This window comes from Pezoporus flaviventris, unplaced genomic scaffold (genome assembly GCF_033815535.1).
Source record: "Pezoporus flaviventris isolate CSIRO_AGI_PZ_B2104156 unplaced genomic scaffold, CSIRO_AGI_Pfla_v1 ptg000001l, whole genome shotgun sequence".
NCBI lineage: Eukaryota > Metazoa > Chordata > Aves > Psittaciformes > Psittacidae > Pezoporus > Pezoporus flaviventris.
The window spans coordinates 14,126,330-14,141,221 of NW_026892549.1; the positions used below are offsets into that span (position 1 = coordinate 14,126,330).

At 37.9% G+C, this 14,892-nt stretch overlaps 1 long non-coding RNA gene across 1 annotated transcript in view; it reads right to left on the reverse strand.

Annotated features, from left to right (window-relative positions):
* Positions 1-14,892, reverse strand: part of LOC133265027 (uncharacterized) — a 161,180-nt gene that overhangs the window by 91,502 nt on the left and 54,786 nt on the right. The gene's annotated exons all lie outside the window — the stretch shown is intronic.

Below are 14,892 nucleotides of genomic sequence, written 5' to 3' on the forward strand. Positions count from 1 at the left end.
TCATTGTTGTGTAAGGAGTACTTTTCCATCTCTCCGTTTTGATGGAAGCTTTTGAAAGCTGTTGTTTTTGAATTGTGAAATTTCTGATTTCACACTTTTTTTTTTTTCCTTTGAACTTGGATTATTTTCAAGATAATTCTTGGAAAGTCAGCATACTAAATGTACTTCACGCTCAATCTTACGTTCGTAAAGTAATCCTCTGAAATAGGAATTTTTCTTTATTTTAGAGTAGGCTGATTTCTTATGTTTTGTTGGTTTTTTTTTTCTTTAAAGTGCAGTTTTTAAGAAAAGGTTTGTCATAATCAAATCAGAAACACTGTCCAGAAAGTAGCAGGGTGTGACACCACATACCAATGACACACTGGGGCAAGGATGAATATTATAACCTATAAAGTATCACATTTTGTTTGTTGCAAACAGAAACTTGCCAAAGACAGCGTGTTCTAGCTAGAGCTGTGAAAAAAAAAATTGCTAATCTTTGTTTCCAAAGATCAGCATGCAGACATGGCAATTTTCAGGAATATTTTCAAATCAAAACCAGGATAAAATTTAAAAAAAAAATCTAATTTTTTTGTTACAACAACAGGTAAAACGTTCTCCAAGCACGTCAGAAATTCAGGGAGGTGAAAGAAATACATTCGCTCACCACAACATTAATTTCCAGATTGAAAACAGATTTCTTGGATGACTGCTTTTTTGTTATCCCTTCTGAAGAAATAATTCCTGTTTTCAGTTAAAATAAAAATAATAGTGAGGCGAATTGTATTCCAAATGTTTAACTTTTCATGAAACAGGTGAAAAGTTATTGCATGCTGGTGAGATTTTTTAAATCGGATCTTTATTCCTAGCTTAAGGGGGGCAGAGAGAGAGAGGAATAGAGGAGAGATGAATGGCAGTGACATCTGAAAATACACAACTCCTTTATATTAAGAGAGTTTGATTATATAAACCTTCTGTCTTGTTGCTTTGAGACCCTTTAATAATGTTTGATACAACTAAAGTTTATTGTTTTTATTCATGAAAGCAAAGAAAAAAATATAAGAATTTTAAATAATAGGACAATCATAAACCTGAGCTCAATGAGTGATGAAGGAATATTTTCCTCTGGGGAATTACAGTAGTTGGGCTTGGGTTTGTGTGAATGTAACCTCATGTTAAAAGGAGAAGAAAAAGAAAAAAAGGATTAATGCTTCAGCAGGTTGAAGGGGAAAATTATTTTCTACATTAGTCTTGCTATGAGCCATCCTGAGCATTAGGTACTACTGTAATAAGTCAAAGTACTACAACTGAAATAATGTTCTTACATGTGGTTTCAGGCTATTTTATGGCAAAATATAGTGGTCTTTTTAATTAGAAGATGTGTAAGAGAAAACAAACTTCATGATTCTAGAGTCATCAGCTGATTTACATTTTGCTTCCATGGAACAGGTTCAAATTTTTTTAACAGCAATTGGATAAATTATTATTTTTTTATTATTAAACAAGGTAGAAGGTTTGAAAGGCAAATTATATGTGCAACAGAAGAATGGGCTATTTTTTTATTTTTTTCATATATAACTTTCAAAATACCGCCAAATTAGGATACTGAATCATTAAGCATTTGACATTTGTCCAGTTAAAACTACTGACTCATACTTTCATTTCTTCCCCCTCAAATTACTACAGTGCCACAGCTGATCTAACTATATTTTCCATTTCTTATAAATAGCCACAAGAAAAGTATTAATTATCCTTGTACAATTTAATGCACCAACTGCCTTAACCTTTCAGGTTTTCTTAAACGCCAGCATAACAAGGCATATCCATGGCAGCAAATGTGATTTATGACAGGAATCTTTAATTTCTGTTTTTAAATATGTTACCCACCGATCTGCATACATTTAAATTTGCCTGCAACACTTTTCTCTGTCTTGAGGCTGTTGTTTAATATTCAAGGATGATTTTTGTCCACATACATTTTGGTCTATGTCACCTCAGATTAAATTATTACTGTTTGCAGCCTTTTTGGAGCAGGCCTCAGGCCCTTATTTACAAGAATCAATGAAACAGTAATGAAAATCCATTTTTCATACTATCAGCTCTGGCCTGCTTTTATTTAGTTAGCTGTGTCTAAGCAAGCAATTCATTCTGTGCAAATGTCATGTTGATAAAAAAGGACGAGCCATGAAAGGGTTAATCATGAAATAAGGCCTCCGCTTTGCTACCCCCCCAACACTAAAGCACATCTGTAATGGTAAAATTAAAAAAAAATTTCTTAATGTATGCAAAGTAATGTATATTGACACATAAGCAAGCCTTTTCATGATGAATATTGAAATATATATGCAAAGCACAGGAAATGTGTAACATGTTATAGATCTTTCAGTGTACATTTAGAGGAAATGAGCCATTTATATTCCACAATTTAGTGAATACCTACTGTTTATTGGTACAGAGCACATAGGAGTATATTTGTCTTAGTAATTTATTTAGGTAAATATATTTATTCTTCTAGGGGTTCTTGTGCTTTTTCTGGTTCTATAGTACTAGACATAAATATTTAACAATGCATTGTCTCAAATGTTATTCGTGTCATTTATCAGGGGAAACAGTGGAGCTGTAATAACTTTTAAGCTTGCACCTTCACTTAAACCTGAGATTGATTTAAAATGTGGGAAACCGGGATGTTTCTCCATGTCCAGTAAGAACGGGGATAGTTTCCCTGAAGGAGCATGGAGTGAGTCACATGGAGAGAAGGCAATGGCAGACGGCTCATTCCTCTCTTCTGGGTTGTCTTCTCTAATGTCTCCATAATCAAAACATGAGTGAATAAGGGTTTTTTCAAAATAATTACTCTTGTTACATATCATCTCATTTCCCTCTACAGCCTCACTTGTTTTCATGCTTCTGAGGTCCCTCTCATGCTCCCTTGGCTGGGAAGCCAGGTTTTGATTTCTTCCCTCCATCAACAAACCATCAACAACCATCCAAAGGTCTCCCAAACCTCTGCCTGTCTTCTGAGACACTCTGGGAACATCAGGTAGGAGAAATGGTTACAGCAAAGGGTATTTTTTTCCTCCATCAACTAATTCCTGAAGGCTTTAGACAGCCAGTTTCCAGGCATTTCAGGACAAATTTTCCCTTACTTAATCACTGATGCCTGAACACAGACTTATGAGTTGGCCTGTTAGTGTCTATTAGCATCCTCTGCCTCAGCATGTGATCCTGAACTCTTTGGTGAATATTTCACACCACTGAGAGAGCATTTTGCTACTGTCTTGAAGGCGATAAGGATATTAACTGATTATCTCATCTCCTGGCTCCACTTTCTCCCTGTGTGTATCTACCACCCTACCAACTCAGAAGGCTCTGGAGTAATTTCTTCTTCATCACCTATTCAGGCTGTCATTGCTATAGCCTTATTGGTCTTTAAATTAAGGTGTATTTCCTTTCAGTCTATGTACCAAGTACTTAAGCATTTGTCAATACCCCTTTTCTGAGATCTCTGCTGATGCAATGCATACAGGGTTTGGTTGGGTTTTATTTTGTCCTCCTTCTAACTCTCTCCCACCAGTTGCAGATCAGTTAGTTGCAGAGCCCACCCATAGGACTTTACAACACCACTGAAGAAATTACTTTCAGCTGAGAAATAGGAGAAGGTACATGCTATCCTGTTGCCAGCTTGGCACTGAACAAATTAGAGACACAAGTGGGAGAAAACATAAGGCAAGAGGTTTGCCAGGGGAAAAAAAAAAGAAAAAGCGTTCTTAAGAAATAATTATCCCTAGCATAATCTTGACACTGCAATAGTTATCACGAGACAAGCAACAGGCCTATGTTCCCAAAATCAGAGATTAAAGTAAAACTCAAGATTCATTTAAAGGGAAAAAAGAAAGGAAAGACAGGCAGCAGCTTTCTGAAGAAAATGCTACAGAAACTGGGTCAATTAAACTTTGGGCACAGACCTGATCTCCCCAGAGATTTCAAATGTTGAAGAAGTGTAGGGCAGCTGTATATGGAAACACTTGAGGTAAACTGAACCTTTTCCCCAAATCCTTGTGCAACTCTAGGCAAAGAGACTGAAATAAAACTTAGGTCAAGTGTGGTGGTTGGATCTTAGCACTGGCACATAAAACAGGGACACTGTAGATTACTATAAAATTGGGCTTGAGCCAGGGAAAGTGGCACAAGACCTCTGGTGGGGCTACGGAAATAAAAACTGTATTTCACTTAGACCAGCACTATTCTGTAGGACCATATACAGCAGATGAAAAAGTATTTCTTTCATGATATCTTGTGATAATTAGTGTACAGTAGAATGGATATCCACACTGGTTTGTGTTGTTCAGGAAGGGGAAGAGATTTGAAGAAAAGCAGAAACGCCTTTTTTTGAAGGACAGGGGTTCACAGATCTATGGCAAATGTTATCGTAGTTTTGCATTAAGGTAATGTGGAAATTCGGAACAGGATCCAAAGCTATAAATTGAAGTGTAAATGCTGCCTCCTGCAAGCTGTGAAACATTTTCTGCAAAGATGTGACTGTCAGTATCCTGACATCAGGACCTCAAGCCTACATGAAAGCATTCAAAACAGATTTCTGACCTGTCAGACAAAAATCTCCAAAGAACACGTACTATTATTTAGAACTTTTGTTTTTTTAAATTACATGTAGCTTTTAATTTCACATGCTAAACCTCACTTCTGGATCCTCATCCCTATCTTATTTCTGGAGGTGTATGCGGAAAGAAGAAAATGCTATCAGTCTTTTCACAAGAAAATATATGAAAATTGGGTGAAAGTCCTGAAATTTCCATTATAGCACAGGCTATAAACTTGAACTTCATATAAAAAATATATGAGGACAATAATATTTAAAAAATTATTATAAGATCAATATCATTAGAGGTGCTTTTGCTTGTTTTCAGCAGGTCAGTATTATTTTTTTATATGCATGTACTTAGTACGTTGATCAAATCAGTTCATATCCAGTATATCCATTTCCTACTGCTTTCTTTTTTGGTTAAATATCCATTTCATTTTTCATGTTGTGCAATGCATTTTAGTTAACACTGATAAATTAATTTTCATTCTTTAAATTTCAAAATTTCCAGCTGTGTAAATTTAATATCACAATTGTGAAGAATTCCTGCTCTTTGTATTTTCTTCTTCTGCATTTACATTTAAAAAATTCTCAGCTATGATACTCAATACCTTTAGTTAATAATAACCACTGCTTCTTCAGATTATTACAAAGAATAAATTACAGCATTACAGAACATGTGTTAAGCATTTATCACAGTACATGACAGAACACTACCCTCAGAGAACAAATATGGGTGATTATGTTTCTGCTATTTTGGTTATTTCCTGAGAAAGAGTCTTCTTGACTCTACCAGAGCATATTGAGGCACTATCTAGTCAAAATTATTGACTGCCTGATGGGTCATACAGTTCTGAAAGGCCTTGGATGCTGTTTGCATAGCAGCTGACCTATTTGGTCTAATTCAACTAAGTGTATCTCTAAAAGAACCCTTAGGGCTTACAGTACCAACAGTCCTGTTTTGCTTGCTTTTCTTCCCAAACCACTCCTTATTTGAAAGAAGCAAAATAAGATCAAAAGGGCACTTAGTTAATTTATATATAATTTTGTCACATAGCATAAAAAGGACAAGAATTTTAGCAATATTGTCAGAACTGCATACACCTACTGGAAGATGCAATTCACATGCATCATGGGCCCATAATGCTATTTTAACCATTATATTTTCTTTCTTCAAACCGAAATCACATAGCTCTAACACCGTTGATACAAAAAAGCAGGTAAACGTCATTACTGATGGATGAAGGTTTCTGAAGCTTTAAAGAACAGGAGGCCAACATTCTAAAGGTTAGCCATTTGACAGTTATCTTTAGCTGGATAAAGCCTTTATATTTAAGTATTTCTAATAATAGACACAAAAGAAAAAGAGAAGAAAAGTGAGTTTTCTCATCTTATCCTGAAATTCTGAGCTCTGAAAACAAGAGTCCTATTCCAAGCTGAATATAATTTCTTGAATGTATAATATGAGAACAGGTTTAGATTATTCAAAGCACTCCATTGTGTTTACATCATTTCAGAACAGAACATTCTTTAAAACTTCAAACATTCTAAATCTATTTCTTTTTAAAAAATACAATTTAACAGAAAATAACACAGTGGCTTCAATATTGAATATTTCCAGTCTTTAACACACACACGTGCACACACACAGATACTTCCACTGTTTGGATCCAAGAGAAACCTGGAGTAAAATGGCAGTGGTGATATTTTGTTTTTTCCATTTTTGTTGAAGTTAGATTTTAAACACTACCTCTTTTTCTGTACATTCTTAAAGAAGAGGTGAGAATTAGAATTTATTCTGCTTCAGCATATGCTTTTATTTTATATCCTCTTCATATACTGAAAATGGTCGTGAGAGCTTAATTTGCATTAATAACTGCAGCAGGAATATTTTACTGTATACATGAAAGTATGTACTGGGAAAATCCACTGCCTGTCAAACCAGAGGAACAAAATTCTGGCTATTCCCAGCTGTGAGCTGAGAACCAAAAGAGGTCAAGCAACCCATTAAGATCAAACTAAATATTCCTGAGAATTGATTTTCAAATACAAAAAGCATGCACACTGTTGAAAACAGAGAAGGAACTAAACCGAACATAATACAAATGTGGAATAAAAAAAAGCATGCCAATAGTGTAATTTATAAGGTGTCACAGAAGAGACTCTTAATACTGAACTTCTCACAAACTTCTAAATATTAAGAAAAAGAAATAGATAGATGACCTGGCAGGATAACTATTTCTCAAGTATAACTTGAACTTGCAGGGAAGTGGAATCTCACTGTACCTGTAGACAAGAAGTTCACCACCAACATAAGTCCAGTGGAAAAGAAAACTACAGGAGCTCTAAACTGTTCCTTTCTCATCTGCTCACCAGAGTGGAGATGTGCTGCTCTTAATACGACAAACAGGATTTCATTTAACCTTCAGCCCAGTATCTCCATCTTGCAATTACCAACAAAGGTCCGACGTCCTAGTGTGATCACATCTAGCTGTACAGCCCCAAAATTTATGCCTTCTGCAGCTATTTCTCTTCATCCTTTCTTCCTTAACATTTTATGTTAAGCTTGGTGCTGGCATACTTAAATCCATCCCAAGGTCTACCAAAGTTTATTAAGTTTTCTGCATTCCCCTGGCATACTCCATTTATTTCACCACCTTTGGACTAGATGGAGTATTTTTACCCTGTGCTTATGCAGCACCTACCATAGGAGGGTCGTGGGCAGGGGCTGAGGCTCTGGGTGCTAGTGTTCACCCCAGGGGCTACTGAAAGCACCACATTGGCAGCTGACTGCAAAGTAAATCTATCCTCAGATAAGCAAATACAATGCCACATGACTATGATAAAACTCAGCCTAAAGTCTATGCATAGTTATTACATTTCAAAAAGTATCCCCTTTTTTCATTGCTTTGCTTTTTTTTCAGCCTCTAATGAAAGTTTCATATGAGCAAAAATAAAGGGAAGATTAAGCAAAAGTCTCAGAAACCAAGGGATTTGAATCCACAGTCCCATTAACAACAGAGAAGTGGAAGTCCAGACCTTTCAGGCACTTAAATGTCCTTTGATGCTCCCTAATTCTAGTGATCTGGTATTGCTCTATAAACTTGCTCAGAAGTTCAAAGTTTCTTCAAGTCTTCCTTCTTAAAAGGCCCTTCTAAGCAATGAAAGGAAACAGTATCACATCCTTTATGTCACCAGAAACAAAGCGTGGACATCAAATACTAACCATCACTTAAAAACCATTCATGATTACTAAAATGCAAATAAATAAAAATCCATAACCATTATGGAAAAGTGTCATTTGGAAGTTGAAAAAAAAACCAAAAAACATACAGTAAATTGTTGGGTGAATTATTTTGTGAATATTAACTGTTTCAGTTAATTCACATTCCCCACAAATGGGCTGCACTTTTTCATGTCATTTCACAGCAGGGTGTGCAGATATGTTACCTGCCATGCTATTCTGCAAGTGTAGAGCAAGGAACTAGAATCCATTAACTGAAATATATGTGAATCAACTGAACCCAGACTCACACCTGTGCTTCTCTCTACTCGCCAGCTTGTATTGGGTTTTGTGGGGCAACATTTTGGTAGTGGGGGTCTACAGGGGTGGCTTCTATGAGAAGCTGCTAGAAGCTTCCCCCCATGTGCTGATTCCTCTCCTTAGGAGGAAGGAGCTGAAGAGACAATGTGTGATGAACTGACCACACCTCTCATTAGCCATCCCTCTGTGCTGCTGAGGGAGGTCAAGAAAATTGGGAAGGTTTTTTAGGATTTGGTTTTATTTCTCATTATCCTACACTAGCTTGATTCTTAACAAATTAATACCCCCAAATTGAGCCTGTTTTGCCTGTGATGGTAACTGGTGAGTGATTTTTCCCTGTCTTTATCTCAGCCCATGAGCCTTTTGCTATATTTTCTCTCTTGCGTCCAGCTGAGGAGGGCAGTGACAGCAATGCTTTGATGGGCACCGGCTGTCCAGCCAGGGTCAACCCACTACAGAACTGTTGGTAAGTACAGAATTTTTGTAGCCAAGCAAAGGGATATAATCATACATGTGACCTCAAGGGGGGGGGGGAGGGGAGAAAAAAATTTATGAGCTTGCTGCATTTCTTACAGATTTGGTTTTTGAGATACTACCACACATTTTCCCCACCTAGGTTGGCCAAGCTTACATTTTGATTTTGTTGTTCAGCAGATGACTGTGTACAGTACATAACTAACTGTTCAACACAGGATATTGGCTGTTGTGCCACTGACCCCCACCATGTCAACTGCCTTTTTTATCTGAATCAGTGGGAATGTTATTCTCATTTTCTTTCTCTGATCGTGGAAGCCTTAAGATACCTATGGTTTTCTGTGAAGCAGCATTTGTTTTGTGATGCTTGTATGCAGCTGCACATCTGGACAGTTACTCTTTGCCCATTTTCATAAAGACCTTTAAGTTAGTGCAATTTAGAAAGGCAAATGATAACAAACATTTTTCCATGAGTTACTTTCTTCTTCTTATGAAAAAGAAAGAGCAAATGCACCCAGACTGATACTTAGGATGTCACATCTGCATCATTTTTTTTGCCAAAAGCATTACGGGACAACTACCAGTACATAAATCAGTGATAACTGGGTGATATGACTACACTTTGTTTTTCATACTCCCTTTCCTGTTGAGCTGCAAGCCGTGCAGATGCCACACGTGATAGGTGCAAAGATTTCTTGGCAACTGTTGAAGGCTGGGGTGCAAAATAATTCTTCAGAGCAGCCAATCAAGTCGGTGGTCTGCAAAACCAGCTTTCTAGGAGTGCCTTTTCATTACCTCAGCATAGTTCCTTTTTAACCCTATTACCAAATGCTCGCTGCAAGGTGAGCCTTAAAAAGAGAATTCACAGAGCCTGCACAAGCTCTTTTTATTATCTGCTCAGATGCCCAGTTTTACCTCCCCATACTGAAAAGTTTGAAGCCTCCTCAGTCTAACGAGCATTAAAACCTCAGGAGCATTTCTGTCTGTGTGCGCTTAGAGAGTTCACTTTTGCTTTAATCCTGGTGCCTCATTAGTCACTTCTGTAAAGCAGAGGCCAAAGGACTGAGTTTTATGCACACAAGCACGGGCTCTGAGAGCACTGACTGTAGAGCACATGGCCAAAACCAGTGTGAGGTGCTGTCACTGGCGACACCAAGTCCTACACAGAGAAGTCTGGTTACATAAAACTTAAAATACTTGTGACCTCTTTAAAGACATATGCCTAACGAATGATACCAGGGGTGTGAACTGGGGTGGGTTACCTCGGTACATTAGTGCAGCTCCCATTAGTTTTAATAGGACTTAACATTAAAATTGTCCTTTCGCAGCAGGAGCATGCAAGCACCTTTAAATATCCAATATGCTCAGAATATGTTTTTAACTTGATTTGTTAATTTAAAATATATCTAATCATATATTTATCCTAATATCAGATCCTCGGGCAAGAGCTTGTTGTATGAAATGGATACATATATCTTGTGTTTAAAAAAAAGGGACTTCATCCTTGCTTTTATAGGCCCACTAGATTCAAAGGAATAGCCCCTGGAAATAGTAACTGCTGTGATATCCTTATGGCTCCATTTACAGACTTTCTTATAGGTTCATAAATGGAGAGACTAGGAGGAGGAGGGAAAGGAATAAAATTTAATAACTGAATAAAAATGTAAATAAAGATTTGCCTAAAATTACTTGTCCAAGAAATAATTCTCCCTCCCCCTTAAGCTAATACTTTGATAAGCTCTGAACAGTGATCCTGATTTGGAGCGTGACCTTTGAAAATGCTCTCCAGCTTGATTAAAGATGTATTAAATTTGTTTAAATAAACCTCGTTGTAATGGCACATCATTTGTAAGAAGCTATTAGGGGGCTGGAAACTGTGCTGCTGTATTTGCATGAAAATGTGCCCTGCTCGAATTGAGGATCTCTCCTGAATTAACAGCAAAGGAAAAGCGACACTTTCATAATTTTTTTTGACAAAAGAGAAAAAAAACCCCACAGAACTTACAAAACTTTATGCTAAGCTCTATGAGAAAGGAGGTAACTGCATATCAAAACAGGGCTATGTACAAAACACACTCTTTCCCAAATCACTTTCCCTTCTTTTTTGTCAAGGTTTGCTTGACTTAAATTTATTTCTTTTTGCCTGCTTTTCTTCCCCCCCCCAATAAATAAATAAATAAATAAAAATATTAAAAAAAGACACAAAAATGTTTTCCAATGTGTTTTTTTCAGCTGATTGAGGGAAAAACGATCCTATGTTAATGGCAGATAGCAACAACAATACAAAAAAAAAAAAAAGACTGGTTTACACTGATTATATTAAAATAACTTCCTTTTTTCAGTGGGGTTTCAGGCAGTCAGATTTTGCAGCAGTTCAGGAAAGGGAAACATAATGCTAGATATCATGGAATTTGTGTGATTAGGCAGAAAGGTGGATGAATAGATGGATAGATCCCATTCCTGTTTGAAGCATATAGATTGCCAAATGTACTTTAATTTCTTCCAATAGCTCCCAACTGAGTAACTGCTACACTAATGAAAAAGTCCCTCTCCCTTAAATCAAATTTTAAATTAAAACCTTCCCCATTTCCCAGCTAAAGCCAGGACTCTAGGATACGCATGTGTACTCAGGGGCCAGGAATATTTCTTTGTGCTCCTGATTCCTCACCACCTATTTCACATCAGCCCTCTACAGCCACCCTGGTGCTCTCATCCTTTGTTGTACTTTCAAAAACAGTGGCACAAGGCAGAAGATTCACCTGCATACAGTGCTTGGTGCTGCCAGTGCCATGAGTGCTCAGGGGCCCTCTGTCCGTTTTTCAACTTCCATCCCAAAACGCAAGCTTACATTGCAGAGCATGAGGACTTCTAAAGTGGTAAGTTTTGGGCTTTCATTTTCCCACTTCTTGCTGTTTAATCTTACAGATCTTATTCTTAAACTCTCCTCCAAAACCACATTGGAAAAAAACATGCAAAGTGATGAGGGTCTCAGTAAATCACATGAATCAGCAACACTGCATGATGCAAGAGGCCACTGGTATGGGCAGTTTGCAGAGCAGGGAACACCTGCCTTTCAAATATAGAACAACATTTGGAGAATGAGATTTTGAACATTTTTGTTTGTAGACATTCCTCCCTTTCTTTCCCCAAGCCACTGGTAAAAATCTAAAAACAATGAAAACTTAAGCTTTGCAAAATCTACCAGCAGATTATTCATTGTTACTAAATATCAAGTGCATGCACCCACATGTGCCAATAAGTTTGCCTAGTCACAGTCAGTGTGTGCAAGGTGAGCAGGGACACCATTAACCTAGATTCTGTTCAACAGGAACTCATCCAATTGGCACAAATCCTTTAGCGTTTGAGTAAAAGGTTCACCAAATTAATATTGAATGAGACCTAAAGAAAGATGAAATATTAAGCGGACAACTTGCCAACCCAGGCTATAGGAATAGTCAAATGGCCTATTTATTCTGATAATAAATGACACCAATCCTTTTAAGAAAGACACAAGAAACTCTCCTTTACTGGATGGTATAAAAAGAATACATCCAGAAGTATCTTACTTTGTGGATACTTTAGGCTCTGAAAAAATTATCTGGCAGCTGAGCTTCCCAAGCCAGTTCTAGGTTGTGTGATTATTTTTCCTTCCGATTATTTTTCTAAAACAAAGTAAGAAGAATCACCTGTATTATGCCTAGGTCTACTTCTGCCACATTCTTGTATATTTACTTACTGCACTATACTGTCACAACCTGATAAATCTATCTGCATATGGCAGTTGTGCTCATCACCCTTCTCCAAACTCTTCAAACTTCTGTTACACACAACTTTGGTAGTCATAGATAGATGCACAAACATTTTGAAGGACACAAATGCTATGCAAGTAGCAAACGCCAACTCTTCACTTATTTTGCATGGTATATCCCCACGCAACATTTTTCCACTTTTCCATTCCGCATTTCCTTATATGATGCAGAAAGCTGAAACAATGAGCAACAGTAAGTCACACTCTTCACTGAAACCATGCCATGGTGTAACCAGGAACATGAGACAGAACAGCAAACCAGGAAGCTTGCTTTCCAGATTATTCACAATCTTTTTTAATAACTGAACACCAGTGCACTGCAAAATGCATGGGTGTCTCAGGAGGCAAGATTCAAATCCTGCCCTTGCCTGGTGGACACCCAGAGGTATAGGGCACAGTCAGCCTCCCACTTCTCCCATGAATCTTCTGCTCATCAATGCACAATGACCCAGCTTGACCAGACCCTTTGTGATTTTTCTTCTAGATCTGCATGGTCACAACAGTCCCTGGGAAAGGGGAAGCAGGTGGAAAACACCCTCGGGAAGGAGGGAGAAAGCTTTCCCCACATCTCCACAGTCTTGGTGAGGGCTCCAGACAAGATGAGCTCATGCAAAGCAGAAGGAACAGAGCCACCATATGGCAGCTGCCTGCACAAGAACTGCTACCTCTTCCCATGTTCATGCAGACCTCTCCTCAGTGGCTGCAGTTGTGGAACCCAGCTGACACCCAAGTCCCAGCCAAGGCAGCATGGGCCAGCACACAGGGACAGGGACATCGAGGGGTACAAAAAAAAAAAAAAAGAAAAAAGAAGAAGAAAATTTAGGAATCTACAGAGCAGACCCTTCAGGCAACACAGCTTTAAATCTACACCCCTGCAGACGACTAAAACCCCTTAGACAGACGGGTCACCTTTTATTTTGGGGACTGGCCATCCCATCTCAATGGGAGTATAGTGCTGCTGCCAGAGAAGCCCAGTTTTCTTAAAATCTGTGTCATCCTCCCATGCTAAAGAACCACATTTTCTTCTTCCGACATGTTCGCTCATCCCTTTTTGGTTTTAATTTACCGTTCTAAACTGAGATACTAGAGTAGGTGGAAACAACCCAGCTCTGGTCTAATTGGATCATCGTGCACGTTACGATAATTTTCGTTCTGGATTTCGATTAGGTCAGTATGGAGATGGCCTTGGTCAGAGCCTGTAATGATCTGCTTATTAACTCTGCTGCAGGGTCCTTGACTGTACTCATGTTATTAGAGACTGCAGCTGCCCTCGTTTCTGTGAACCATGTAGTTTTATTGAACTGTCTAATGTCCTGTGCTGGACTAAGTGTTTGGTTTCTGTCCTATCTGGCACCAGGATTTCATTTGTTCCTTTAACATACCTCCAGCCACAATGAAATTCTGCATGTTATTCTGCTAGGTTTTATTTCAGTTCCACCAGTATTCATTAAATACTGCATTTCCTACCATAGCACCGTTAGAGAGGATGTTTTCTTCACTAAACAGATAATTATTTATGATTTTTCTATCAAATTCTGGTATGGAAATCTTGTAGTTTTCAAATGTTTTGAAATTTAAGCTCAAAAAATTACTGGGACTTGACCAAGTCCAAAAAAGAATGGATCAGTACTGACTGGCGCAATAGAGAAATACGGTTGTGACAATGAGCAACACCCCTTATTTTGTGCTGCAACAACAGGTATCTTGCTATGGGATATTTTTGAAAATCTGGGGTAATTTTTGACACCAGACTTTCCACCTGAGCACACAACTGGGATTTCAGTATTTCTTCATCTAAACAGTGGTTCCAGAAAAAAAGATATTTTCTTGCTTAACTGACACAGATTCTTTTTAATGTTTTTATTACAATCACATTTGATTACTGCAACACATTTTTCTGCTCATCTTCCTCTTGTTACTGTTAGTTCCTTTCAGCGGTTCAGCTAAACTTCTGCAACTTCTAAAACTGCTGACGAAAAGAACTCTATTTTCTATTATGTGCATTATTCTTTGCACTGTTTCCCTGTTTGTGGATATGAAACCCTTAAATGGTTTGATTTCTAAGAATGAAACTCTCTTCTGGGTACGCAGGCAAGATCTTCTGATGTGGGTGGGAATGTCCCAGAATTGCTGGGTAACAAATGGAGAAGGGCATGAGAAAGAGATGGAGGGGTGTTTCCTCAGTGGGAAAACAAGCCTTGAGGGAAGGTGCAAGATTTCTGTATGTGTGAAAGGAGTGGAACGTAGCTTCAAGATGTTGTCCAGGTGAATTAGATTATAATTTCCCTGAGAAAAACAGGTTTGTTAGATACTTGCTTTTTCCTAATGAAAGTTCTACAAAGAAAACAGCTAAGGTGTGCAATTGCCACAGGGTCTGTGTGTCAGGATTTCAACTGGAGACGCCTGGTCTTCTGACACATCCCCAATTTTCTTACTATTTCTATCCCTATCAGTCTCTCATTTTCATTCTGGGAGATATTAATTCTC